The sequence below is a fragment of the Vigna umbellata genome, chromosome 10 (assembly GCF_029865625.1).
Source record: "Vigna umbellata cultivar VRB3 chromosome 10, Vumbellata_1.0, whole genome shotgun sequence".
Lineage (NCBI taxonomy): Eukaryota > Viridiplantae > Streptophyta > Magnoliopsida > Fabales > Fabaceae > Vigna > Vigna umbellata.
In genome coordinates, this window is record NC_142174.1 from 22,894,282 (window position 1) to 22,898,653 (window position 4,372).

Consider the following 4,372-nt stretch of genomic DNA (forward strand, 5'->3'; position numbering starts at 1 on the left):
CCATTCATTGATCAGATGCTGGAGCGCCTGGCAGGTAAATCTCATTATTGTTTTCTTGATGGTTTTTCTGGTTACTTTCAAATAAATATTGCGCCTGAGGATCAAGAAAAAACCACATTCACCTGCCCCTTTGGCACTTTTGCCTATAGGAGGATGCCCTTTGGTCTATGCAACGCCCCTGGTACCTTCCAGCGGTGCATGCTTAGCATTTTTAGCGACTTTCTTGAGAATTGCATAGAGGTGTTTATGGATGATTTTACTGTGTATGGATCCTCCTTTGATGCATGTTTAGACAGTCTGGAAAAAGTTTTGAAAAGATGCATAGAAGCAAACCTTGTTCTCAATTTTGAGAAATGTCACTTCATGGTTGGACAAGGTTTGGTTCTAGGGCATATCATTTCTGAAAAGGGAATAGAGGTAGACCCTGCTAAGATATCTGTGATTTCGCAGTTGCCTTACCCCTCTTGCGTGCGAGAGGTGCGATCTGTTCTTGGACATGCAGGTTTCTACAGGCGCTTCATCAAAGATTTCAGCAAGAAGGCGCTTCCCTTGTCCAGACTGCTGCAGAAAGATATTGACTTTTCTTTTGATGACAGATGCAAGCAGGCGTTTGATTGCCTGAAGGAAGCTTTGACCACCGCCCCTATCATTCAGGCACCGGATTGGACAGCCCCATTTGAGCTCATGTGTGATGCGTCTAATTATGCATTAGGGGCTGTCTTGACACAGAAAATTGACAAGCTGCCGAGAGTGATCTACTATGCTTCACGCACTTTGGATGTTGCCCAGGCAAATTATACCACCACTGAAAAAGAGTTGTTGGCAATTGTTTTTTCCCTTGATAAGTTTAGGTCATATTTGCTTGGATCACCTGTTATTGTGTATACTGACCATGCAGCTCTAAAGTTTCTGTTGAAAAAGGCGGAGTCAAAGCCTAGATTGATCAGGTGGATGCTACTGCTCCAAGAGTTTGACTTGCAAATTGAAGACCGGAGTGGAGCACGAAATTTGGTTGCAGACCACCTAAGCCGGATTGAAAAAGCTGATGATGAAGCTGATGTGTTGCCCATACAGGATACCTTTCCTGACGAGAGTTTGTTGATGATTTCTTACTCTCACCCCACTCCTTGGTTTGCACACATTGTAAATTATTTGGTTGCTTCTGTTTTTCCTCCTTTAGCATCACGTGCTCAGATTGCTAAAATTAAGAGTGATGCTAAGTATTATGTTTGGGATGACCCATATCTGTGGAAGTTGTGCAGTGACCAGGTTACTAGGAGATGCATTCCGGACCATGAGATTGACTCGGTCCTGCAGTTTTGTCATGCCTCCTCACCTGGTGGTCATCTGGGGATACAGAGAACAGCTCGCAGGGTGCTGGACTGTGGTTTTTATTGGCCTTCCATCTTCAAAGATGTGGAGAAGATCTGCAGCACTTGTGAGCCTTGTCAGAGAGCAGGAGGATCAATTTCACAGAGACAAGAGATGCCTCAACAACCTATGTTGTTCTGTGAGGTGTTTGATGTATGGGGTATTGATGGACAAATTTGTAAGCACCAAAATATGATGTCACAAACTTGTTTCACAATCGGCAAGTATGACCGAATCATTTCAAGTAATAAACTTGGTAAGACCAAGTATCGTTCTCCCAAAGGACTCACGACCTAGTTTAGTTATGTGATTTGTTGATTAGCTAAGACTTAAGAACACAATAATTGAAGTTTAATATGCAAAGACGAAAATTAAATATGTATGCATGAATTGATCAATGACAAAGACAAAAGATAAACACTTTCAAGGAAATATATGAATGAATATGTTGTTGGGGGTCAATTTCATCTCATCCACTCTCATATATTTTAGGAATTCAACATTCAAATCATCATTGTTAATGCCACTCTCTAATGTACCATTCTAGATGGCTTCTCCCTAATCAAATAGTTCATACAATTCCTAGCATTCCTAATGATTAGTTCATGAGTGCAGGAGCTTAAAGGCAACCAATATAATATTGTCAGTATAATATTGGGAGAAATTCCCCGGATCTAGATTTCCCCGTACGTGTCTGTATCAACAAAACCAATAATCATGCATTAGAATGAGTTAAACAATGCAAGCATTGAGCAAAGAGGAAAAACCCTAACTAATGATGAAAGAAAGCATATGTCTTAATTCAAAGATGTACTCAACAAATCCATATATGAGAGCTTCAAGAGATTACTTTGACTCCCCAACAAACATACAAGGTTTAGTTCACCATATTCATGGTGAACCTAGATGAATTACAATGAAAGTATGAAAGAATAAACCCAATAAAGGTGAAGAGGTAGCCTGAGCATCCAAGATCCTCCTTCAAAGGGGTGAAAGAGAGAGTGTTTGCCTCGTTTCTGCCAAAGATGCCTAACTATAGGACGTGCAAGCCCTTATATACTAATCTAGAGTTACAAAAGATTACAAAAGTCCAAGCCCAAAAAGTGCCGCTCAGCGGTATTTACCGCTCAGCGGTGATTGCGCGTCTTCTTTCTTCCCCTCAGCGGCCTTTTCACCCCTCAGCGGATCCAACGTGAGTTCCTGAGTGCCGCTCAGCGGTAAACTGCCGATGAGCGGTAGTTGCGACTTCTCCTTTTGCACTTTTTTATGTCTTTTCTTATTCCCTCTCTATCCTTCTTCACTTCTTTCACCAAATTCACCTTAAAACCTGCATAAAACACTGAAATCAAGTATAAACCTGTCCAGCTCTCTTATTTCTAAAAATATGATCAAAAACATGATTTCAAGCTAGTTTCTAAATGTTAAAGGTTGCTTTTAGTATCAATTTTAAGCATGAAAATAACAGTTTTTCAACTGTTATCACCTTGCAACACATATGATGTTATCTTGGAGATCTACTGCTACAGCTAAAAAGCTTGCATGGGTTGCCCTTAAGGTTTGGTATTTTTGTCCATACTTTGTTACATTTGGTTCCATTCAATAGATGTTACTTAACATTTTATAATTATGATGATATATTGTAGTGTAATATACAAACGGGGTCTTATGAATGTGGTTACTACGTCATGTTTTGGATGATGACCATTATTCGTGCACATTACACCAGTGGATGGGAAACGATATTATTTAGGTTTCAATTTTATTTTCCCTATAGTTTAGATTTCAAATACACTAAGTTAAATCATTATATTTTATGCAGAGATTCAATAGGACTGCTCCAATTCCAGAGAAGTCACTTCAACTTGTGAGGAAAGCACTGGCTAAATATGTAATTCATTTATATAATAGTATATAGTAGATATTAGGATATAGTATATAGTAGATATTAGGATATAGTAGGTTCTAAGTTTATGTTTCTAAGTTGTTTGATGCTTTTCTACATTACTATTAGTTTAACTTTGTACATTAAATTGATTTATGCTTCAAACTTGATTTATGATTATAATTGGATTGATTTATGCTTATAAGAAGTTGATTTATGATTCAATTGAATGTATTTATGTTTTATTATAATTTTCATTCAAAATATACGTGTCTGGATTATTCTCGACTGTTTTGGCTGTAAATATATATGCAGGTCTGTTTCTGTTGTTGGGAATGTTGCAGAAACAGACCTCATTTTTTTTAAAAAAACAAGGATATATGCCTCGGTTAGTGCCAAAACCGAGGTAGAAAAGCAACTTATGATCTCGGTTATGACCACACTAGAGGAAGAAAGTACTGCGTAGAAAAAAAAGAAAAAAAACTCGAGGCATATAGTCCTTCGAAAAAAAAAAGAAAAAAAACCAAAAACTTTTCTGCTTCGGTTGTGATTGAACCGATGTCAAATCCTCTCCCTTTATGCCTCGGTTCAAGCCCGAGGCCAAAAGTAGTCCACTTTTTGCCTCCCTTGTATTTGCCTCGGTTCGAGAACCGGTGCCTATAACGCTTAACAACCGCTGTCATTTCGCTTGACTGTACTAGAGACAAAAACAGCGTATAACGTCCAACCACTGAATAACCAACGTTAAAAATGACCAGTGACATTTTTGTAAATAAATGCAATTATTAAACGTCGTTTGGAATTGTAATTCGACGTAAAAGGATATAAAAAGTCGAATGCCCCAGCGTTAGACGTCAAAAGGTTAGTGAATTCAATAAAAATTTGAGCGGGTGAACCCTAGACAAGTGTAACCGAATCGTATCAAGTAATAAAAATGGTAAGACCAAGTATCGTTTCCCAAAGGACTCACGGCCTAAATAGTTATGTGATTTGTTGATTATCTTAGACTTTGTACAAAAGAATATTGTTATTGAATTATGCAAAAATAAACATGAATGCAAGATTTTGATCAATGGACTTGAACAATGCAAAAACAGTTGATGGATAATATGAATGATT